General features: G+C 46.6%; 1 protein-coding gene across 2 annotated transcripts in view; it reads left to right on the top strand.

Annotated features, from left to right (window-relative positions):
* Positions 1-8,405: 8,405 nt before the first annotated feature.
* The window catches only part of LOC119968782 (lebercilin-like protein), a 155,846-nt gene continuing 138,996 nt past the window's right edge, over positions 8,406-25,255 (top strand). For both annotated transcript variants that reach the window (XM_038801513.1, XM_038801512.1), the window contains exon 1: positions 8,406-8,599. The gene's annotated coding sequence lies outside the window, so the exon portion shown is untranslated. The remainder of the gene's footprint in view (positions 8,600-25,255) is intronic.

The raw sequence follows: 25,255 nt of genomic DNA, 5'->3' as shown, positions 1-25,255 counted from the left end.
TCCCACCTTGTTCAGAAAATGGCTCTTGGAACCGCAGAAAGCAGTATCTGCAAATGAGACTCCAGGATGGTATGTTGCCTTTCTGGTGCTAGGGTCAAGGATGTCTCAGAGCGGGTATAGGATGTTCTGAAAAGGGATGAGGTCCTAATAGCAGAATACAGGGAGCTCGGAAGGACATTAAGAAATCGGACCTCGAAGGTAGTGATCTCAGGATTACTACCGGTGCCACGTGCTAGTCAGAGTTGAAACGACCGGATATATAGAATGAATACGTGGCTGTAGAGATGGTGTCAGGGTGAGGGTTTCAGATTCCTGGGCCTTGGGACCGGTTCTGGGGAGGTGGGACCTGTACAAACCGGATGGTTACACCTGGGCAGGACTGGAACTGATGTCCTAGGGGGGCTATTGCTAGAGCAGTTGGGGAGGGTTTAAACGAATATGTCAGGGGGATGGGAACCTACACAAGGAGTCAGAGAAAGAGGGAGCAAGGACAAAAGCAAAAGGTAGAAAAGTGAATAAGAAAAGTGATAGCTGGAGAAACCAAGGGCAAAATTCAAACAGGACAGCAGAGAAAAATATTGGGAGCAAGACAAACATTGTGAAAAAGACACACTTAAAGGCGCTGTGCCTTAATGCACGGAGCATTTGCCATAAAGTGGATGAACTAATCACACAGATAGATACAAAAGGGTATGATATAATTAGGATTATGGAGACATGGCTGCAGGGTGAACAGGGATGGGAACTGAATATCCCAGGGTTCTCAGTATTTAGGAAGGACAGGCATAAAACAAAAGGTGGTGGCATGGTTCTGCTGGTTAAAGAGGAAATTAATACAATGGTGAGAAGGGGTATTAGCTCTGACAGTCTGTATGGGTAGAGTTGAGAAATACCAAAGGACAAAAAACATTAGTGGGTTTCATATATAAACCCCAAAACTGCAGTGGTGATGTTGGGAATGGCATTAAACAAGAAATTAGAGATGCATGTAACAGGGGAATATCGGTGATCATGGGTGATTTTAATCTTCGCATAGGTTGGGCAAATCAAATTAGCCACAATGCTGTAAAGGAGGAATTCCTAGAGTGTATCCGGGATGGTTTTCTATACCAATATGTGGGGGAACCAACTAGAGAGCAGGCCATTTTAGACTGGGTACTGTGTAATGAATAGGGAATCATTGCCAATCTGGTTGTACGAGACCCCTTGGGGATGAGCGACCATAACATGATAGAGTTTTTTTATCAAGGTGGAGAGTGAAGTAGTTGATTCGGAGACTAGGGTGCTGAATCTTAATAAAGGGAACTATGAGGATATGAGGCGTGAGTTTGCCTTGATAGATTGGGGAAAGTTACTTAAAGGGATGACAGTGGATAGACAATGGCAAACATTCAAGGAACGCATGGGGGAACTACAGCAACTGTTCATTCCTGTCTGGCACAAAAGCAAAGGGGTAAGAGAGCCAATCCGTGGCTTACAAAGGAAATTAGAAATAGTATCCGATACAAGGAAGAAGCATACAGATTGGCCAAGAAAAATAATAGGTCTGAGGATTGGGAGCAGTTTAGAATTCAGCAAAGAAGGATGAAGGGATTGATTAAGAAGGGGAAAGTACAGTACAAAAGGAAGCTTGCAGGGAGCATAAATACTGACACTAAGAGTTTATACAGATATGTGAAGCGAAAGAGATTGGTAAAGAGAAATGTAGGCCCCCGACAGACAGAAACAGGGGAATGCATAATAAGGGACAAATGGCTGAACAATTGAATACATACTTTGGTTCTGTCTTCACAAATGAGGACACAAATCAGATACCAGAAATGTTGGAGAATGAAAGGTTTACTGAGAGGGAAGAACCGAGGGAGATCAACATTAGTAGAGAAATGGTGCTGGGAAAATTGATGGGATTGAAGGCGGATAAATCCCCAGGGCCTGAGAATTTGCATCCCAGAGTGCTTAAGCAGGTGGCTCTGGAAATAGTGGATGCATTGGTGGTCATCTTCCGGGATTCTATAGACTCTGGAACAGTCCCTGCAGATTGGAGGGTAGCTAATGTTACTCCGATATTCAAAAAGGGAGGTAAAGAGAAAGCAGGGTATTATAGACCAGGAAGCCTAACATCGGTAGTGGGGAAAATGCTTGAATCCATTATCAAGGACTTTATAGCGGAACATTTAGAAAGCAGTGGCAGGATCAGTCAGAGTCAGCATGGATTTATGAAGGGAAAATCACGCTTGACAAATCTGATCGAATTCTTTGAAGAGGTAACCAGTACAGTTGACAAGGGGCAGCCAGTTGATGTGGTATATTTTGACATTCAGAAGGCGTTTGACAAAGTCCCGTATAAGGAATTATTGTGCAAAATTAAAGTGCATGGGATTGGGGGAAATGTATTGAGGTGGATAGAAAACTGGTTGGCACAGAGGAAACAAAGAGTAGGGATTAATGGGTCCTTTTCAAATTAGCAGGCAGTGGGGTGTCACAGGGATCGGTGCTGGGACCCCAGCTATTCACAATATATATTAATGATTTGGATGAAGGAACAAAATGTAACATCTCAAAGTTTGCAGATGATACCAAATTAGGTGGGAGGGTGAATTGTGACGAGGATGTAGGGATCCTACAGCAAGATCTGGACAGGTTGGGCGAGTGGGCAAATCAGTGAGGTTATAAGTGTGAGATTATTCACTTTGGAAGCAAAAACAGGAAGGCAGGTTACGACCCGAATGGTTGTAAATTGGGAGAGGGGAGTGTGCAGCGTGACCTTGTGCACCATTTGCTGAAGGTAAGCATGCAGGTTCAGCAGGTGGTAAAGAAAGCTAATGGTATGTTGGCCTTCATTGCGAGAGGTATCGAATATAGAAGCAGGAATGTGTTGCTGTAATTGTGCAGGGCCATTGTGAGGCCACACTTGGGAGTATTCTGTGCAGTTTTGGCCTCTTTCTCTGAGGAAGGATGTTCTTGCTCTCGAGGGAGTGCAGCGAAGGTTTACCAGACTGATTCCAGGGATGGCAGGACTGACATATGAGGAGACATTGACTAGGTTGGGATTGTTCTTGCTGGAGTTCAGAAAAATGAAGGGGGGATCTCATAGAGACTTATAAAATTCTAACAGGACTAGACAGGGTAGATGCAGGGAAGATGTTACCAATGATGGGTGTGTCCAGAACCAGGGGTCACAGTCTGAGGATTCAGGGTAAACCACTTCGGACAGAGATAAGGAGACACCTCTTCACACAAAGAGTGGTCAGCCTGTGGAATTCATTACCACAAGAAGTAGTTGATGATAAAACTTTGAATATATTCAAGAGGCAGCTGGATATAGCACTTGAGGAGAATGGGATCAAAGGCTATGGGGAGAAAGCAGAATTAGGCTATTGAGTTGGATGATCAGCCATGGTCGTGATGAATGGCGGAGCAGGCTCGAAGGGCCAAAAGGCCTCCTCCTCCCCGCTGGGACCCCCCGCCCTGCAGGGTACAGGAGAATCCCGCCCAAGATCTTTGGAAACCTGGACTGCCATTCTTAACATGACTGGTCTCCGAGAATACCATCACTCAAATTATTTTTCTTTTAATCGACCAATTTTCGTTGAATCTGTTAGTCCGGTCCTTGGCTCAATTACCTCATAATGAGGATTGAACATTTTTTTTAAAATTCAGCCTTGTGGCTTTTAATGAATTTAAATGCCTTCACTTGGAAAATTGGCATGGAACATGTAGAACTTTTTTTAAATGGGGGAGCACGTTGAATTTAACGTTGCCAGCAATGTGTCCGATTACTTGAGTCATTTTCCTTGCCAATGAAAAGTAATGAAAGATCTTCCTCTGCACCAGCTTTTTCATGTAACTTATTGCAAGACTCTTTGAAAGCAAACTGATGGTCTTTGTTTTAAAACTCATTTATTGAAAACTGTATACTGACTTTTAATATCAATTGTCATTTGTTGTACTTTCATCAGCTGGCAAAGTCATTTGAAAAGGACGTTGCCACTTTGGAGACAAATCCTTTTGCCAGTGGATGCATCTGAATAAAATGCAGCTTCAGGAACAAAAAAAAATGGTTGTGATGTAATTCTCACACTGACCACAAGGTGTCTCACTAGTATATAAGTGAATGTAAAGTCAGCTGACCAGACACTGGCTGGAGGAAGTTAAAGAGTGAGATTGCATGTGCATGATTTTGCTGTTGTTAATCTGTTGTCTTTATATAGTTTACCCCCAGTTAATGTTAGTAAACCGTTTACAACTTTGACTACACGTGTTCTTGTAATAAATCAGGCCAACCAACACCATTTAATGGTACTAGAGTGGGAAGGTATTAAACACTGAGAAAAAGAAAGACCATCAGCCTGCCACAGAGATTTGAAGATTTTCCAGACTTCAGAATTAACACCATGGAGTCGTTGAAGCCACCAAAGAGTCTCAGATTTCATGGTAATGTGGACAGCAACTGGCAAGTGCTTAAACAACAATTTAATCTGTTTCTTATTGCAGTAAATTTAGAAGATCAATCAGATTCACGTAAGGTAGCGATGCTCCTAACAGCAGCAGGGACAGAAGCAATTGCTGTGTTTAATATCTTTAAATTTGCAAACAATGAAGATAGTAAAAAATTTAACAAAGTAATTCAAAGATTTGACGCCCATTGCAACTCCAGAAAGAATGGAATTTGTGAACGCTATGTGTTTAGATCACATATACAGAAGACAGGAGAGTCTATAGCTCAGTTCATCACTGATTTAAAGTTAAAACCTAAAACTTGCAATTTTTCAGCGGTGGAAGCTTCCACAATTTGGGACCAGATTGTGTTTGGTGTGAATGCAAATAGGCTGAGGGAACGGTTGCTGAGGGGATCGGAGTTGTCTTTGAAACAAACAGTTAAGATTTGTCACGCTCACAAGCTAGCAGCCCAGCATTATGAAATGTTTCTCAGTAATGGCGCCGTCTTCTTGGAGGAGAAATCTCCGGTTGCCGCCCTTTTTTCCAAACAGGCGGGAAACCTCAAAAAAATGTCTGGAAAGCTCCGCTCCTCGCACACCAACAAACAGGTTAAAGATCAGGACAAAGTATTTCTGTGTAAAAGATGTGGTAAAAGGCACAAATTAAGCAGTGTCCAGCGTTAGGCAAATGGTCATTGGATAGACATATGAACGATAAGGGAATAGTGTAGATGGGCTTTAGAGTTTCACAGGTCGGCACAACATCGAGGACCGAAGGGCCTGTACTGCGCTGTAATGTTCTATGTTCTTCCAGATGCAAAGGACAGATGCAAAGGACCTCACGGTAGCATGGTGGTTAGCATCAATGCTTCACAGCTCCAGGGTCCCAGGTTCGGTTCCCGGCTGGGTCACTGTCTGTGTGGAGTCTGCACTTCCTCCCCGTGTGTGCGTGGGTTTTCTCCGGGTGCTCCGGTTTCCTCCCACAGTCCAAAGATGTGCGGGTTAGGTGGATTGGCCATGCTAAATTGCCCGTAGTGTAAGGTTAATGGGGGGATTGTTGGGTTACGGGTATACGGGTTACGTGGGTTTAAGTAGGGTGATCATTGCTCGGCACAACATCGAGGGCCGAAGGGCCTGTTCTGTGCTGTACTGTTCTATGTTCTATGTTCTATCTCTTTGCTCAGAATTATTACTCTAACCCCAGACCAGTCAGCACAGTGGAAGACACAGTCTCCACTGATGAAACATCTTTGTTTGTTGGAGTTATAACACAGTAGAATAAATTTTTGGAGACATCAAAAAATTCTCCTGCATTTATTAAATTGCAAACTGATACTCCATTTAAAACAAATGAGGCTGATGAGGACAAATGGTTGCTACCACTTGAAGTGAACAGTTCAGTGGTCCGATGTGGAGACGCCGGCGTTGGACTGGGGTGGACACGATAAGAAGTCTTACAACACCAGGTTAAAGTCCAACAGGTTTGTTTTGAATCACTAGCTTTCGGAACGCAGCTCCTCTCTCAGGTGAATGTTCACCTGATTCACCTGAGGAAGGAGCTGCGCTCCGAAAGCTAGTGATTCGAAACAAACATGTTGGACTTTAACCTGGTGTTGTAAGACTTCTTACTGTGCCCAATTGAAGTTAGACACTGGTGCCAAAGCCAATTTAATCAGCATGACTGATTTTGTCAAATCTAAATATCCAGCCGATTAGAAGAAAAACAAAATATCTCTGAGAGATTATAATGGTTCAAGCATTAAATGTTATGGCACTTGTGACCTGAGTGTGGTGATGAAGAACACAGGCAGAAGGAGGCAGAAATCTCGAGAAGTGTATCCGAGGGTTTAGATACATTATTAGGTGATCAGTCCTGTGAAGAATTAGGTCTAGTGCAGTTGATATATAGCATCCACAAAAGATTGGATCCATGCTCCAAAGATTCAGAGAACATTAGCAGCAAATTCAGCGATGTGTTCACAGGTTTTGGTATACTACCATTCACCTATAAGATACAACTGAAAGTGGATGCAAAACCTGTGATACAGGCACCAAGAAGAGTACCTGCACCTCTTCAGGATCGCCTCAAAAAGGAACTAGACAGAATGACAAAATTAAAAGTAATCAGAAAAGTAGAAGAACCTACCAACTGGGTAACCTCCATGGTTTGTGTAAAGAAAAAGAATGGTGATATTTGTATATGCATGGATCTGAAAGATCTTAACAAGACTATCAAAAGAACATTACCATATACCAATGCATTGAGGAAATCACATTTGAGATGGCTGCTGCCCAATTCTTTATGAAACTTGACGTACCTCAGGGTTTCTGGCAACTAAAGCTAGAGAAACAAGAACAGTTATATGATAGAATGCCTAGAACTTTACCACTTCTGAGTAGTGATGACATTGTGAGAGTAAAATATTCAGGCAATTGGTTGAGAAAAATTGTACTTGAAGAAGTAGCACCTCATTTCTACTATGTACAGACCGAGGATGGGTTGGTTTTAAGAAGAAATTGTCGCGCACTCTTGAAGACTTTCACAACATGATAGATGATGAATCTACATCAGCATCAATGCAAGCCACAGTGTCAAATAGTTCAGCAGTTCCTGAGCGTGAAATTGTCATGGAGAACATTGAATCTACAAGTTCGGAGTAGCAAGGTGAAACTAAGAGAAAATCAGCCGCAGTCAGAAGAAACCCAATTTGACTCAATTTGTACATTTGGACTATTTGTACATACTATGCTTGCTGTTCTTGTGTATATATGTATCTATATATGTATATTTGTTAAACCAGTTTTTAAAATAAATAAAAAATACTGCTAGACTCATCGGCTCATAATATCATATGTAAATATACTAATGATAATGTATTAATTTATTCTTTCAAAGGAAAGGGGATGTCGTGATATCATGGTTGTGTTGTAATTCACCGACTGACCACTGGAGTCTCACTAGTATATAAATGAATGTAAAGTCAGCTGACCAGACACTGGCTAGAGGAAGTAAAAGCGAGAGCTTGCATGTGCATTATTTTGCCGTTGTTTATCTGTTGTCTTGTATATTAACTCCCCAGTTAATGTTAATAAATCACTTAAAACTTCAACTACAACTTGTAATAAATGAGGCCATCTGACAGGAACATTACAGTGGTGTGAGCGCCAGGGCCTCTGGTGAACAATCCATTAAGAAGAAACTGAAATCAGGAGCAACGCAGTGAGGTATGGCTTTATTAATTGTACCAATGCAAATCAAGATGCAAAGCCCATGTGTGTTATATGCAGGGAAGTAGTGGCAAATGAAAGTTTAAAACCCTCAAATCTTCAAAGACAGGTATGGCGAGTTGGAGGACAAACCTCTTGATTTTTTCAAAGGGTGCAGCAAGAACTTAGCTGAAGTCCTTAGCAGAAATGTAACATTGAATGACAAAGCAAGTGAGATAGTGAGGACCAAGCAGGCTCACCTGTTGCATTAAAGGTAAGCAATAATGGTGTCAGGCTGTGTGGGTCACGAATTTCACATGTGTCCCGAAGGTCAGCTGGTCAGTAAAAAAGTGGGTCCCACTGACAAAAAAAAAGTTTGAATAACACTGCCTTAATGCTTCCTATGGTGTGAACCAGGTTTTTGGTCAGCGACCCAAGCATTTCCTGATGTGTTCAGGGTACATCTTTTGTCTGATTACATTCGGGTGAAGTGCATTCGGATTAAAGTTGCTTTATAAATGCAGCTGGTTGTTGCTATTGTGTTGGGTGTTTTGGACCCGCTGCCACTCCTTCTGTGCTGTAACCATTGCAGACGTGTAATCGATGTTTATAATAGCTTACTTTGAGCCACATAGGACAATCCCAATTTAGGCTTGCAGGAGGTCTCTTTTTAGTCCTTCTGGTGTGTACGTGTTTGTGGGGGGTGGGGTTCGCGAAGGAATTAACTACAATTCCCTGGAGCCCAAAGTAAAAGAATGTTCACTGAGCGCCGCTTCGCTCGTTTCCAGGGTGATGGGTCTAAATATTTGATAGTGTATCCATTCGATTCCCGCAAACTATTGTTGCGCAGGTTGTGACATTTGAAAGGAATTCATCCTTCGGGTCCTGACCGCCTCAGGTACATGTCCTATGGACATTTCGTGTTTCCTTCAGCGGCGTTGGATCATAAACCGGTAGGTCACATTTATGACTAGCTTCGATCTACTGAAAGGTGCGGGATGGATTCCATTAGTTTCTCTCTTTGGTACATCAGAGGCCGTTTCTGATCATATTGCTTTGTAAATAGATTCCTGGAAGGGGCATTATTCGAAAGCTGTTTGTTGCAAACCTCATTGTGACTCACATCTTTCAAAGAGGGGTAGCTTATCTACAGAAAACTAACATCAAGCCTCAAAAAGGGCGGCCATCAATGTGGACCACTATTTCTGTTTGAATGCTGAATGCAGATGGCATAAGTCAGAAACTGGCGGGTCGAAGTTTTACTGTTGCCGACAATGTAAAGGAGTGAAATAAATATTAATAATGATAAGGATGGTCGGTTAGACATCTGCTGAAGTCTATTGCAGTAACTGGTATTTCCCTGACGACATCAGCGTTCAAACAAAAACAAAGAGAAACGAGCAGAAGGTTGCACCCCCCCCCCCCCCCCCCCCTCACACACACACGCACACACACAGGAGACTTGCAATGTATATTTGACACAGTCAGGATTCCCATGAGTGATTTGCTTTTTCAAAGGAATAGCTCGCAAATGGGTAGTTTCGCCTTTAATATTTAAATTGATCATGTTCAACAAAATGCTCTCGATTTCTTGTGGATATGTGGAAGGTTCTACAGCTAGGAGGGTCTATGGCCAGAGATCTCCGGATGATCTGAGGCAAGAGAAGAGATACATCAAAACATGCAAATTCAGAGCCATTGAGCTTCTAAAGCCTGCTCTACCATTCAATAAAATCATGGCTGATCCGAACCACAACCCTACATTCCTGCTTATCCATGATAGCCTTTCACCCCCTTGGTTAATCAAGAATCTAGCTTGATTAATCAACAAAGGCTGGTGGAGTTGTAGACCGTAGTTGTAGAATGAGATGGTGAGGACCAAGCAGGCTCACCAGTTGCATTGAAGGTAATCAATAATGGTGTGTCAGGCCGTGTGGGTCACGAATTTCACATGGGGCCCGAAGGTCAGCTGGTCAGTAAAAGTGGGTCCCACTCACAAAAAAAAGTTTGAATAACACTGCCTTGAGGGTTGAGGGCTGTTGCAGGTTACAATAGAACATTGACAGGATGTACAGCTGGGCTGAGAAGTGGCAGATGGAGTTCAACCTAGATAAATGTAAAGTGATTCATTTTGGAAGGTTGAATTTGAATGCTGAATACAGGGTAAAAGGCCTCCTTTACATTCCTCTGGAGGAACAGAGGGACCTTGGGGTCCACGTACATAGATCCCTCAAAGTTGTCACCCAGGTTGATAGGGTTGTTAAAAAAAAGATAAGATAAATAAACCCCATTGTCACAAGTAGGCTTACATTTACACTGCAATGAAGTTACTGTGAAAAACCCGGAGTCGCCATATTCTGGTTCGGGTACACAGAGAGAGAATTCAGAATTCTCAAGAAGGCCTACAGTGTGTTGACTTTCATTAACGGGGAGATTGAGTTTAAGAGCCGCGAGGTTTTACTGCAGCTTTATAAAACCTTGGTTAGACCACACTTGGAATATTGTGTCCAGTTCTGGTCACCTCATTATAGGAAGCATGTGGATGCTTTGGAGAGGGTGCGGAGGAGATTTACCAGGATGCTGCCTGGACTGGAGGGCATGTCTTATGAAGAAAGGTTGAGGGAGCTCGGGCTTTTCTCACTGGAGAGAAGAAGGCAGAGAGGCGACTTGATAGAGGTGTACAAGGTGATGAGAGGCATGGATAGAGTGGATAGCCAGAGACTTTTCCCAGGGCCGAAATGGCTGTCACAAGGAGACATAATTTTAAGGTGATTGGAGGAAGGTATAGGGGAGATGTCAGAGGTAGGTTCTTTACACAGAGAGTGGTGGGTGCGTGGAATGCACTGCCAGAGGAGGTGGTAGAGTCACAGTTATTAGGGACATTTAAGTGACTCTTGGACAGGCACATGGACAGCAGTAAATTGAAGGGGTGTAGGTTAGGTTGATCTTAGATTAGGATAAGTGGTCGGCACAACATCGTGGGCTGAAGGGCCTGTACTGTTCTGTACTGTTCTATGTTCTATGTTCTATCTAGCTGTGCCATAAAAATATTCAGAGACTGCTTCCACTGCCTTTTGAGGAAGAGAGTTCTAAAGACTCACGATCCTCTGAAAGAAAAAAATCTCCTCATCTCCATCTTAAATGTGTGACCCTTTAATTTTAAACAGCAATCTCTAGTTCTAGATTCTCTGACAAGAGGAAACATCCTCTCCACATCCACCCTGTCCATACCCTGAAAATCTGAAAGTTTTGATCAAGTCACCTCTTATTCTTCTAAACTTTAGTGGATACAAACCTAAGCTCTCCTATCTTTTGTAATAAGTCAACCTGCCCCTCCCTGGTACTAGTTTAGTAAACCTTCTCTGAACTGCCTCTAATGCAGTTGCATCTTCCCTTAAATAAGGAGACCAATACTGTACACAGTGCTCCAGATGTGGTCTCACCAATGTCCTGTACAACTGAAGCATAACCTCCCTACATCTGTAATCAATTCTCTTCACAACTTAAAACATTCTATAGACTTTCCTAATTACTTGCTGCACCTGTATACCAGCCTTTTCATTCACTAGGACACCCAGATCCCTCTGCACGTCAGAGCTCTGAAATCTCTCATCATTTAGGTAATAAGCTTTTTTTTCTTGTCAAAATGGACAATTTCATATTCACCCACATTATACTCCATTTGCCAGATTTTTTGCCACTCACCTAACCTCTCTATGAGGCTCGATGGGCTGAATGGCCTAGTTCTGCTCCTACATCTTATGGTCCGATGGTCCCTTTGTAGCCTCCTTATGTCAGCTTCACAAATTATTTTCCTACCTAAGTTTGTGTCCTCATCAAATTTAGCAACCATATCTTCAGTTCCTTCATCCAAGTAATTTATATAAATTCCAGAAAATTGAGGCCCCCAGCACTGATCCCTGTGGCACACCACTTGTGACATCCTGCCAACCAGAAAAGACTCATTTATGCCAACTCTGTTTCCTGTTAGCTAGCCAACCTTCAATCCATGCCAATACCATGAGCTTTAATTTTCCACAATAATCTGTAATGCGCAACTCATCAAACGCCCTCTGGAAATCTAAGTACAGGACATCCCCTTTCTCCACATCACATGTGATTCCTTCAAAGAACTCCAATAAATTAGTTTAAAATGATTTCCCTTTCACAAAACTATGTTGACTCTGTCTGATTTTGTTGATTTTTTCCAAATGCCCTGTTTTGTGACTGGCCAGCTCTATTTATGCAGGGAGTCTGCTAATGATTTCTCCGCCCCCCTCATTGGGGAAGCTCATACTCCCACAGGATTGTGGGATTGTCATTTATCCCCAGCCAATGGTAAGCAGGCAGGTTATAACATCCCTCCCCCCCCAAAGTCCAAGAAATCCACCGAAGACCCTGGTGAAGGAAGGCGTCGGACACGTTTTGCCACAGGCCGGACACCATTTGTATGAGGCGCTGGATCAGGCGGCGTGTAACGAGATGGAGACCGGCGCTTCCGTAATGAACGACGTAACTGTTGTACGTCCATGGCCCGTCGGCCCGAGGATTCCCCCTCTGAGGTGTCTCCATCTCGGAGAAGAGTCTGCTGCCTCCGTCATCTCGGTGTCTTTATCTCCACGCGGTTCTGTCACGACCTGCGCAGGCTTTGAGTGAGGCACCAGAGGAAGATTGTGAGGAATACTTTCCATTGTGTCTGGTCTCTGCAGCTGCAGGAATGAGCTCCTGGGGCGGGCAATCTTTGGTAGGGATAGTCTTCTGGACCGAACATGGTCTACATGTTTGCGCTGGAGACGCCCCTGGGCTTGTACCTGGTAAGAGATAGGGCCCGGTTTGCGGCAGATTACGCCAGGGACCCATTGGGCACCACCAACAAAATTCCGAACGAACACTGGGTCACCGGGCGTAAACTGCCGAATCGGCCGATGCCGAGAAAAACCATGTCCCTGCCGTTCTTGTGTGTAGCGTACTTTTGTGCCAATGTCCGGGAAAACCATGCTAAAGCGGGTGCGAAGTCTCCGGCCCATTAGGAGTTCTGCGGGAGCTACCCCAGTCACCGCATGGGGGGTGGTCCTATACGAAAACAAAAACCAAGCCAGTCTCGTGTCCATAGACCTAGAAGACTGCTTCTTTAGGCCTCGTTTGAATGTCTGCACTGCGCGCTCCGCCAACCCATTTGAAGCCGGGTGGTAAGGGGCAGTGCGGATATGACGTATGCCGTTCTTCTTCATGAACCTTGCAAACTCCTCACTTGTGAACGGAGTGCCATTGTCCGTGACCAGCACCTCGGGGAGGCCATGCATACTGAAAGACAAAGGCATCTTCTCGATTGTTGTGCAGGACGTTGTGCCTCCCATCTTATGCACCTCTAGCCATTTAGACTGGGCGTCGATTAATAGCAGGAACATGGATCCTTGAAAAGGGCCGGTGAAATCCGCATGCAAGCGCGCCCAAGGCCACCCTGGCCATTCCCAGTGATGTAGGGGCGCGGCCGGCGGAAGCTTCTGATGCTCCTGGCAAATGGAGCAGTTTTGGGCCACCTTCTCAATGTCGGTGTCGAGGCCTGGCCACCAGACATAACTCCGGGCCAACATTTTCATTTTGGTCACACCATAGTCACAGTACTCTGCAATCCTGCGTAGCCTGGATAGAAAGTCGGCAAGGGATTCTCCTGGGGTCCTTTCAGTGGTATTAAACCGGTAACGTTGGACTATTGTGGATGGGGTTGGGTTAAAATGTTGCCCCACTAAATTCACAAGTTCATCAAATGTTTTGGTGTCTGGTGCAGCTGGGTACGTAAGGCTCCTAATCACCCCAAACGTATGCGGGCCGCAGGCGGTGAGCAATATGACCACCTGGCGCTCGTTTTCGGTGATGTTTGTTTGCCCGGAAATAGTAACGCATCCTTTGTGCGTACTGGTTCCAGCTTTCCAGCACAGCATCAAAAACATCCAAATGTCCATACAGAGGCATGGTGTAATAGAAAACAACTTCCAACCTGTGTCCAACAAAAATCCAGGGAGGTGGCTTCAGCAGTGTAGACAGCTATTCACTTTAACCCTCGTCGCCAGTTTTCTGAGGGCCACGAAGAATCCAGCACAAGTTTTCAGGATACAAAGAAATAACATTTATATACAAATTAACGTATATATACACAACAGCAGCAACAACTTCTCATGCTGCCAAACCCCTCTCTGTCTGGTCCCAAACTGGCCAGCTCTATTTATGCTGGGAGTCTGCTAATGATTTCTCCGCCCCCCTCATTGGGGAAGCTCATACTCCCACAGGATTGTGGGATTGTCATTTATCCCCAGCCAATGGTAAGCAGGCAGGTTATAACACCCTGCTATAGCATCTTTAATAACAGCTTCTAAATTTTCTCTATGACAGATGTTCGGCTAACTGGCCTGCAGTTTTTTGCTTTCCGTCTCCCTTTCTTTTTGAATAAAGGAGTTACATTTGCTACCTTCCAGTCTCATGGAACCTTCCCCAAATCTAGTGAATCTTGGAAAGCTAAAACCAATGCATCAACTATCTCATTAGCCAGGGGCGGCACGGTGGTGCAGTGGTTTGCACTGTTGCCTCATGGCGCTGAAGACCCGGGTTCGATCCCGGCCCCGGGTCACTGTCCATGTGGACTTTACACATTCTCCCTGTGTCTGCATGGGTCTCAGCCCCACAACACAAAAAGATGTGCAGGGTAGGTGAATTGGCCATGCTAAATTGCCCCTTAAAAAAAATCTATCTGATTAGTCCTTCCTTCAAGACCTTAAGGTGAAGTCCATCCGGACCCGGGGATTTGTCAGCCCACAGACCCAACAATTGGCTCAAACGCATGTTCCTGGTGATTGTAATTTTCCTGAGTTTCTCCTTCCTTTCCATTTCCGATGAAGACTGTTGAAAAAATACCTGTTTAATTCATCTGCCAAAGCTCAATTTCCCAGACACAGATTCTATAGGACCAACGCTCACTTTGTTAACTCTTTGTTATTTAAATATATGAAGAAACTCTTACTATCTATCTTTATTTAACTAGCTAGCTATCTCTCGTACTCTAGTTTTTCCTTCCTTATCAATCTTTTTCTCATTCTTTGATGCTCTTTCTATTATTTCCAATCTTCTGACCTGCCTCTCGTCTTTGTGCAAGTATATCCTTTTTCTTTAACTTTAATGCTGTCTTTAACTTTTATACTGTGCAGAAGGAGGTCCTTTGGCCCATCGAATCTGCACTGACCCTCTGAAAGAGCACACTATTTAAGCTAACTTCCATGCCCTATCCCTGGAACCACACCTAACCTGCACATTTTTGGACACCAAGGGATGATTTAGCATGGCCAATCAACTTAACCTGCGCATCTTTGAATTGTGGGAGGAAACTAGAGCACCCAGAGAAAACCCATGCAGGCATAGGGAGAAAGTGCAAACTCCATGCTGACAGTCACCCAAGGCTGGAATTGAACCCGGGTCCCAGGCACTGTGAAACAGCAGTGATAACCACTGTGCAAAGTGCGACCCATTTAGTTAACCACGGATCATGGGCCTTCCCTTTAGAAGTTTTCGTTCTCTTTGGAATGTGTCTATTCTGCGTATTCTGAAACATCTCTTTAAATGTCTGCCACTGAATATCTATTGATCTATCCCTTGATCACATTTTCCAGTTCCCTCTTGCTAGTTCAATCTTCATTCCCTCATAATTGCCCTTATTTAAGTTTAAAATACTAGCCTTAGAGGCACTCTTCATTCCCTTAAACTGAATGTAAAATTCAATCATATTGTGATCACTGCCATCTGGGGGTCCCTTCATAATGAAGTTATCAATTAATCCTCTCTTATTGCACAATACCAGATCTAGTATTGTCTGTTCTCTGGTTAGCTCCAGAATGTGTAGCTCTAAGAAACAATCCCAGAAACATTCCATGAACCTATGAACTCTTCATCTACGCCAGCTTTGGCCATTGATTTTTCCAATCTGTATGTAGACGAAAGATCCCTTTATAAATTTTTAATGAGCTAATAACATCATTAATTAACAGAGCCACCCCCTCCACCTTTTCCTCACTTCCTGCCCTTCCTAAATGTCACATACCCTTTAACATAACAGCCCAATCTTTGTCAACCTGTAGCAATGTCTCTGTAAAGGAGATCAGATCTTACTTAATAATTTCTAATTGCGTTATGTTATGGGCCAGGGTTTAGAGAACCCCAAAGTGTAACATGGAGTTCACCTGATCCACAACTCTTAATAGATTGTGGTATGGGGAGCACACGGCCCACTGTACAGGTGTCGTACAGCAGAAATGGAAAAGTATTTTTTAAAGCAAAACAATGTTTATTCTATGAACTCAAGTTAACCTTTTTAAAATGAAATGAAATGAAATGAATGAAATGAAATGAAAATCGCTTATTGTCACGAGTAGGCTTCAATGAAGTTACTGTGAAAATCCCCCAGGCGCCACATTCCGGCGCCTGTTCGGGGAGGCTGGTACGGGAATTGAACCGTGCTGCTGGCCTGCCTTGGTCTGCTTTAAAAGCAATCGATTTCGCCAAGTGTGCTAAACCAGCCCCTAAAACATACAGTGAACATCTTAGCAACCATTAATTCCAATACAACCCCAAAAAATACAACACTACGTAATCCTTACGCTGTCCTTTTAACATCCATAAGACTTAAAAAATAACTTTTAACAGAAGTGCATCAGGTTAAAGTCACTACTGATTTATAGATTTATAGAACGATACAGCGCAGTACAGGCCCTTCGGCCCTCGATGTTGCACCGACATGGAAAAAATCTAAAGGCCATCTAACCTACACTATGCCCTTATCATCCATATGCTTATCCAATAAACTTTTAAATGCCCCCAATGTTGGCGAGTTCACTACTGTTGCAGGTAGGGCATTCCACGGCCTCACCACTCTTTGCGTAAAAAACCCACCTCTGACCTCTGTCCTATATCTATTACCCCTCAATTTAAGGCTATGTCCCCTCGTGCTAGCCACCTCCATCCGCGGGAGAAGTCTCTCGCTGTCCACCCTATCTAACCCTCTGATCATTTTGTATGCCTCTATTAAGTCACCTTAACTGAGAGCAGTTATTAGTTATAAATCACCAAAGGATCGATTTACAGTCTTTAGATTACAGAGAGAGACTAATACCCCTTCTGGCTGTGACTGCAGCTATCCAGCTCTGAAAACAAAACTAAAACACAGCCTACAGCAAACAGCCTAAAACGAAAGTAAAAAAGCTGACAGACAACCCAGCTACACCCACACTCCGCCATCACTGATAAACACCCATTTCTTAAAGGTACATTTCTTTAACACCCATTTTTTCAAGGTACTCTCACATGATGGTTATTAGTTCATCTATTTTGTTTTGAATGCCTCATGCATTTAGATAGAGCCTATGGCTTTGTCCATTATTATTTCCGTAGTATCTAGCCTTATCTGCTGGTTACTGTTAGATTTGGACTCTCGGTCCTTCTTGCCATGGTCTGTTTATAATTCCCCACATTAGTAGCTTCCTCACGGGGCGGCATGGTGGCGCAGTGGTTAGCACTGCTCCCCATAGCGCTGAGGACCCAGGTTCAATCCCAGCCCCAGATCACTGTCCGTGTGGAGTTTACACATTCTCCCTGTGTCTGCGTGGGTTTCACCCCACAACCCAAAGGTGTGCAAGTTAGGTGGATTGGCCACACTAAATTGCCCCTTAATTGGAAAAAAATAATTGGGTATTAAACTTGAAGCAGAGGACACAACCTCAGATCCTTTAAAACAGAGATGAGGAGGAATTTCTTCAGCCAGAGGGTGGTGAATCTGTGGAACTCTTTGCCACAGAAGGCTGTGGAGGCCAAATTACTGAGTGTCTTTAAGACAGAGATAGATAGGTTTTTGATCAATAAGGGGACCAGGGGTTATGGGGAGAAGGCAGGAGAATGGGGATGATTGAATTTATTTATAAATGTTTTTTATTGGGTTTTTGAGCAAGGTATAATTACCGTTATGTACACAGAATAAGAAACATATATATATATACACACATATTTAGAAGAGAAGGGCATACCCCAACATAAAATACAATAAAATATGAAATAGAATAACTGGTAGGGTATTGTGCACCAGCTCGACAGCGGCAGCTCTGTACACCTGCCAAAATTATTTACACCACGTAAGTAGGCGACTGTTTGCGGGGTGGGGGGGGGGGGGGGGGGGGGGGGGGGGGGGGGGTGGTGGTAGGGGAGGCAAATGTACATTTGGGTGCCGGGGAGATAATTACAGTGTGCGATGCTTGGCTGTGTTTTGTGTTGTTGTCGCCTGCTTCTCCCGGACGGGTCTCGCTGCCGTCCCTTGCTCGCCTCCGCTTCTGCTGCTCCTCCAGTTCTCCATCTTTATTTTCCTCGTTCCCCGTTCCTGGAGATGTCGTGCACGTTTTGGCATCCCGTGCCTTCCCTCCGGCTCCTGTTTCCCCGCCCCCCCGCCCCACCTCGCTGGTTCTCCTCTCTTGTCTCCCCCCCCCCCCCCCCCTCTCCACGGTTCGCCTTTCTTTCCTCAGGTTTAGCTCCCCCCCTCCCTCCCTCCCAATCTATCTCTCCCTTTCATGACTTGGCTACCCTCCCCTGATTCTGGACTAATTTCCCCTGATTTTTGGCTACCTGGCTATTCGTCCTCTTGTTCGTTGGCCACAAACAGATCCCGGAACATTCGCGTGAATGGCTCCCATGTTCTGAGGAAGCCGTCATCTGACCCTCAGATGGTGAATTTGATTTTCTCCATTTGGAGAGATTCCGAGAGGTCAGACAGCCAGTCTGCAGCTCTGGGTGGTGCTGCTGACCGCCAGCCAAACAGGATTCTACGGCGGGCGATCAGGGAGGCAAAGGCAAGGGCTTCCGCCCTCCTACCCAGGAATAGAACTGGCTGGTCCGAGACCCCGAAGACCGCCACTTTCGGGCATGGCTCCACCCTCACCCCCACCACTTTGGACATTGCCTCAAAGAAGGCTGTCCAGTACTCCACAAGTCTGGGGCAAGACCAGAACATGTGGGCGTGGTTGGCCGGGCCTACTTGGCACCGTTCACATCTATCCTCCATGTCCGGGAAGAACCTACTCATACGGGTTCTTGCTAAGTGGGCTCTATGTACCACTTTTAGCTGCGTCAGGCTGAGCCTTGTGCACGTGGCGGTAGAGTTGACCCTATGCAGTGCTTCGCTCTAGAGTCTCCACCCTATCTCAATCCCCAGGTCATCCTCCCATTTCCTTCTTGTTGCGTCCAGTACGGTGTCGGCCCTTTCTGTCAGTCGGTCGTACATGTCACTACAGTTTCCCTTGTCTAGTATGCTTGCGTTCAGTAGTTCTTCCAGTAGTGTCTGTCGTGGCGTTTGTGGGTACGTCCTTGTCTCCTTTTCGTAGGAAGTTTTTAAGCTGCAGATACCTTAGCTCGTTCCCCCTGGCTAGCTGATATTTCTCTGTCAGTTCGTCCAGTGTTGCGACCCTGCCGTCCGTGTATAGGTCCCTGACTGACAGTGTCCCTCCGTCCTGCCTCCACCTTTTGAAGGTGGCGTCAGTCAGTGCTAGTGTGAACGTATGGTTGTTGCAGATGGGAGCTTTGTCCGACATTTTGGTCAGGCCAAATTGCTGCCGCAATTTGTTCCAGGATTGGAGGGTGGCTATCACCACCGGGCTGCTGGAGTGTTTTGGGGATGGGAGTGCTGCCGTGGCGAGGGCCCGGAGGGAGGACCCACGCAGGAGGCCTCCTCCGCACGCACCCACTCGGCTTCTGGCTCCTTGATCCATCCTCTTACTCGCTCGGCTGTCGCCGCCCAGTGGTAGAATTGTAGGTTTGGGAGGGCTAGCCCCCCCCTGGATTTTGTTTTTTGTAGGACCTTCTTTGGGATCCTAGCATTTTCACTCCCCCATACGAACGCCATGATTAGTTTGTCCAGCGCTTTGTAAAAGGCCTTGGGGATGTAGATCGGTATGGATCTAAACAGGAAGAGGAACCTGGGCAGTACGTTCATTTTGATCGTCTGGACTCTCCCCGTGAGGGAGAGTGGGAGTGTGTTCCATCTTTGCACGTCCTTTTTTACTTCCTCCATCAGACTGGCGAAGTTCCATTTGTGGATCCCTTTCCAGTCATGGGCTATTTGGATCCCCAGGTAGCAGAATTTGTGTCGGGCTTGTTTAAACGGCAGCCCCTTTAGTACTGCCCCCCCCCCCCCCCCCCCCAGGGCGAACAGCAGCGGGGACAATGGGCATCCTTGTCTGGTGCCCCTGTGCAGCTGGAAGTATTGGGAGTTGGTATTGTTGGTCCGTACGCTCGCCATGGGAGCGTTGTATAGGAGCTTTACCCAGGAGGTGAACCCTGTTCCAAGCCTAACCGCTCCAGTACCTCTATGAGGTATTTCCATTCGACTCTGTCGAAGGCCTTTTCTGCGTCCAGGGAGATGATCATCTCTTGTGTTCTCTCCCCGGAGAGGGTTATTATCATGTTTAGCAGAGCCATGATTGAATGGCGGAACAGACTCGATGGGCCAAGTGCCCTAATTCTGCTTCTATATCTTATGGTGTTATGGGTACTTTAAATTTATTTTTAAAAATTAGTAGCTTCCTCTCGGGCCTTGTCTTTACCTTTTGCTATACCACATCTTCCCAAATTTGATTCCTTGCCCCACTATTCAGTTTAAAACACTCTTTATTTCACTATTTATGCGGCTTGCTAGGAAATCAGCCCCAGCGTGGTGTAGATACAGATCCCACTTACACCAGTACTGGTGCCAGTGCGCATGAACTGGAACCCACTTCTCCCACACTGGTCTTCGAGTCACGCATTAATTACTCTAATCTTATTTGTCCTCTGCCAATTTGCATGTGGCCCTGGTAATAATCTAGAAATTACTACCTTAGCGGTTCTGTTTCTTCATTTGGTGCCTCGCTCCTTATACTGACTTTGCAGAACCTCCTTCCTGGTCCATTGGTGCCTACATGGACCACGATCACTGGATCCTTCCCTCCCACTGCAAGTTCCTCTCCAACCAAGCAGATGTCTTGAATCCTGGCACTTGGCAGGCAACACAGATGTCTGGGTTCTCACTCTTTGCTGCAGAGAACAGTGTCTACCCCTCACTATACTGTCTCTTGCTGCACTCTGTTTGTTTTCTAGTAATTTTGTTTATGCAGTGAATTCCTATGATCAGGAATACACCCCTGGCAAGGGTGGTGACAAAGATTCAGTCGTAACTTTTAAAAAGGAATTCAACATAAGATTGAGGGGGGCGGAGAACTAATTGAATAACTCTTTCAAGCAACTGGCCAAAGTATGATGGGCTGAAAGGTCTACGTTGTGTTTATCATTCAACAACTCTTATGCAGTGTTACTCTCTGTTTCAGAGTGTTCTGTGTTCACTATTAATAGTCATTATTTTTTCCTCCAGTGTTTGCTCCTGGAGGTGTGCAAGTGCAGCACATGTTTACACAATGACTACCTTAGTAACCATTTTGTATGTGTGAACCTTGATAGGGAGTGTCAGACAGAATATTTGATTATCAGGAATTGGAAATTGTATCAAATCTGATTCCACAAATGTTCTTACATCAGGGTCGCCTGATAATGATGAGGAGTGAGTGGGAGCCTGGCTTAATATTGCCCCTCCCAAGCCGCAGGACATTCAGGCACAGTGCAGCATTCCAACTACTGCTTGGCTTCAGATCAACTGACTTAACACAGACCATGCATCAAGTCTCTGACATTTTGACTAGGTAGAATGCCATTTACTCACTAACCTATGGAAAGAGCATCATGTTAATTGTAAACTGTGGTGCCCACTGTTAGAATAAGTTCGACCAAATGTGATCAGGAAACTTATTTCAAATTGGGCTTGATTCTACTGAACACAATGGGTGCGATCTTCCGCCCTCGTTATGCTCGAGCTCAAGCATAACGAGGCCGGTGAATATCGGGAGAGGCCAAAAACGGGAACTGCGCCAGGAGCCAAACAGTTTGGTATGCAACCGGCCCGCTCCCATAGGCGAATTTGGAATCCTGCCGTAGCGTGGTGAGAAACCAATTATCACCAGTTAAGGCCCATTTCCATACAATAAATGAGAGCCACCCGTCACCTAACGGCTTCCTGTCATTCACCTGCCTCCCCAGCAAATGCTGACGATGGCACCGATTTGTACTCCTTGTTAAAAACGTGAACCTGGCGGAAGGAGCTAAGGAGGGGAGTAGCAATCTTTACGCACAGGCAAAGAGACTGGGGATGCTGGTCTTGCCACCCTAGTGCCTGGCGCAGGGGTGGGGGACCCTCGGCTGGGATGGGACGCCATAGGAGGGGAAGCACTGGGAAGGCAACTGGGAGGGAGGGGAAACGCTCGTGGTACCACCATGCCAACCCTTGGATCCAGACCCATGCCGGGACAACCATTGTCCCTGCCCACCTGCCCTACTGATCATCCATAACCTACACCGACTGCTGAGGCCTCTGGCTGTGAGGCTGAAGGCTATCGCTAATAGGGAACTGGCAATTGTGGTTAAATGAGCACTTGACATATGCCAAGTGGGTTCCTGTGGGTAGGCGGGCCATGTAGCATTCCAATCAAACCTTGATGCCGGGACACTGTGTGGGGGTGAGCACCACACATGCAGCATCCAACATCCAAACACCCAGGGGATGGGGCACAGGTGCCAGGACATGACCACAAACGGAGGGTGGGTTGATGCCATGGGGAGGGGGTGTCGCCTGGAGAGACAGGCAAAGGGTCCGGGGGTCATCCTGCATCATGGAAGAAAGTGACAGAGGCATCATAATGTTTGTGCAAAAAGTTGTTTAATATGCTGTACAATACCACATTCCCGATAGTGCTGTCCCCCCCAACCACACAGTCCACAACCCACTCCCTTCCCATCCCCTACCTAATCCCTGCCCCGATGCCCTCAGTGATCCTCAATGTGCTTAGACCTCCTAGATCTATCACTACATCATGGTTTTTCCCCAGATGCACATCTGAGGCGGAGGTAGCCAGCTGCTTACCTCATCCTGTGGCCTTCGATGCCCCTGCCGGGTGTCCTCTGGGGGCTCTGGAGGGCCCTGGCTCAGTTGTCAGTGGCACATGCACAACCGTGCCACCCTGTCCCCTGTGCTGACCCCGAGACATGGCCTCATCAGAGGGGTGGAACCCAGGTGAGCTGGTGGCCACCCTCGTCGCCCCATGGGACAGGCCCGGGTTGGCACTCAGTGCTCGCTCCCTCCCGGTCGGTGCCATAGGGCCATGGGGTTCACCTTGGGACGGAGGGGCAGCTGGTTCGAGCCCTGACTACCCTTGCCTCATCTGGCGCTACCAGCCCTCGCCATTCCCCATGGTCTGCACCATCATGTTGACGCCCTCAGCGATGCCTCTCAGTGACTGGGACACATCTCCCAGTGACCGGGCCATGCTCTGCAGTGCCTCAGCAATGCCCACCTGCGACTTGGACAAGTTACGCAGCGCCTCGGCCATTCCCATCTGAGAGCGGGACATCTCCCGCAGAACCTCAGCAAGGTCGGCCTAGTACTGGGTGACATCCCCCAGTGCGACTGACATACTGCCAAGACCCTCAGCCATGGCTGTCACGACTGAACAAACCTTGGACACCTTCACTCATGGTGCCAACGTCGTGCACCAGGCTCTCCACTGCGATCGGCACCCTGGCAGTGGCCTCGGTGCCATGCATTGCCGGCACCATCTCCTGCGCCTATAGCCTGTGGGACACCTCCAATTGGCCATGGATCTTCTGGAGTGACGCTGACATCTCCCTTTGAATGTTCGGGCTACTCCCTAACATCTCCATCAGCTCCGGGAAACTGTGCCAGGGGTGCAGCATCAGGCTGGGACCCAGCTGGGTCCTGGGATCCAGCAGACCTTCAACTACTGCCTTGCCTGGGGGTTCCTGCCACCACCTAATGTACATCAGCAGCTATGTGGTGCTCACCAGAGTGTGCCCCAGGAGCCTGACCATTAACATTTCCCACCGAGGTGTGTGTATCTGAGCTGGTGGAGGGTGGGGATGACAGCTGTGCCATGACCATGATGGCATCCTCGGAGCTCTCCTCCAAGGTGTTGTCTTCGGAGTCAGGAGAGGGGACTGCCGAGATGGGCCGGCCCCGTCTGCTGGAGGACCTGCGGGAGAATGTACATGTGGTCAATGGGAGAGATAGGTCAGTCAATAAAGCAATCACTATTCACGTTTGACAGTTCCTCCTGGTAGAACCCAGTGGTCCCTCAACTCAGCGGCGCCCGCCAGTCTCCGTATGGGTAACCGCCTTGTCCTCGGCCATACCGGGCACCTCCAGGGCCCACTCGTCGTAGGAGGTGAGGATTCTCAGGTCCGGCACCCCACTGCCAGTCTGGGCTCTCTCCCGACGATTATGGAGAGTTTTTCCTGTGGGGACACGGAGAGGGCATCGTTAGCCACATGTGTGGTTCACATTTGTGGAGGGGGGGGCGAGATGAAAGGGGAGTTGAGGTGGAGGGAGGGTTGAATGGATGGCTGGAGGGAGTGCTGAAGGGGAAGGGGGATGGAGGGAGGGTTGGGGTGACCACCCCTATGTAGAAGTCCCTGACTGCTAGCGTACCCCCCACCCATCTTTGGACGCCTTTCAGCATTTTGCATCTCGCAGAGTAATCGGCAGGGGTTCATTTGCCAGGGTGAACAGGAGTGGGGACAGTGGGCATCTCTGCCTTGTACCTCTGTGCAGTTGGTAATATTCAGAGCTGGTGGTGTTGGTCCAAACGCTCGCCTTGGGGGCATTGTACAGGAGTTTCACCTATGAGATAAACCCGGTTCCTAGCCCAAACCGCTCCAGTACCTCAAAGAGATACTTCCATTCGACTCTGTCAAAGACATTTTCTGCGTCCAGGGAGATGATCACCTCGGTGCTCTCTCCCCTGATAGGGACATTATTACATTCAGCAGCCGCCTGATGTTTACAGTTTGCTGTCTACCTTAACAAAGCCCATCTGATCCTCTCTGGTACGTAGTTCTCCCGTCTTTTGGCCAGGGATTTCGCGAGCATCTTCTTGTCTACATTGAGCAGCGAAATGGGTCTGTATGATCTGCATTCCACTGGGTCTTTGTATTTTTTGGGTATCAGCGATATCGTGACCTGTGTCAGTGTTGGAGGCAGGATGCCCCTCGCTAGCGAATCTGCGAACATATCACTTAGGTGTGGGGCCAAGGCCGGTGCAACTCTTTAATAGACTTCCGCTGGGAACCCGTCTGGTCCAGGTGCCTTCCCCGCCTGCATGGAGCTGGATGGCATCCAGCTTGCCTCCGCCTATCCACCCCTACAACTGCCGTATCCAGTCCATCGAGGAACTGTTTCATCCCCATGTCCCTGTCAGGGGCGTACAATCCCCGGTAGAAGGTCTCAAACACTCGGTCAACCTCTTTTTGGTCGGTTACCAGTCTGACTCCGCTATTCGTCATCTAAGCTATCTCCCTCGTGGCTGCCAGATTTCTCAGCTTTCTCAGCTGGTGAGCCAGTAGGCGGCCAGCCTTTTCTCTGTGTTCGTAGAAGGTCCCCTGTGTCTGGCGAAGTTGGTGTACTGCTTTCCTGGTAAATGGTAGGTCAAAGT

The sequence above is a fragment of the Scyliorhinus canicula genome, chromosome 7 (assembly GCF_902713615.1).
Source record: "Scyliorhinus canicula chromosome 7, sScyCan1.1, whole genome shotgun sequence".
NCBI lineage: Eukaryota > Metazoa > Chordata > Chondrichthyes > Carcharhiniformes > Scyliorhinidae > Scyliorhinus > Scyliorhinus canicula.
This window is presented reverse-complemented; position numbering and strand designations above follow the sequence as displayed.